Here is a 248-nt window from a genome sequence, read left to right as displayed (position 1 = left end):
TGTCTGGACCAGGCTGTCTGCAGTGGGCGTGGTTGGATTCGTGTTCTGTTTTGAAGGTGGAGCCATTAGATTTGTTCTTTTCATGGTTGTGGAACTTGAGGGCAAGGAGGATGGAGAAGGACCACGAGGGTTTTGGCCCAGTGCTTGGAAGCATGCTGGGACGGAGGTGGAGAGAGAACTAAGGTTCAGACTTGGTGGAGATTGTGATGTCGGTTGGGTCCCTAGTGGAAATCCTGAGTAGACGGGCA

Source organism: Balaenoptera borealis, assembly GCF_965194805.1.
Source record: "Balaenoptera borealis genome assembly, chromosome: 11".
NCBI lineage: Eukaryota > Metazoa > Chordata > Mammalia > Artiodactyla > Balaenopteridae > Balaenoptera > Balaenoptera borealis.
This window is presented reverse-complemented; position numbering follows the sequence as displayed.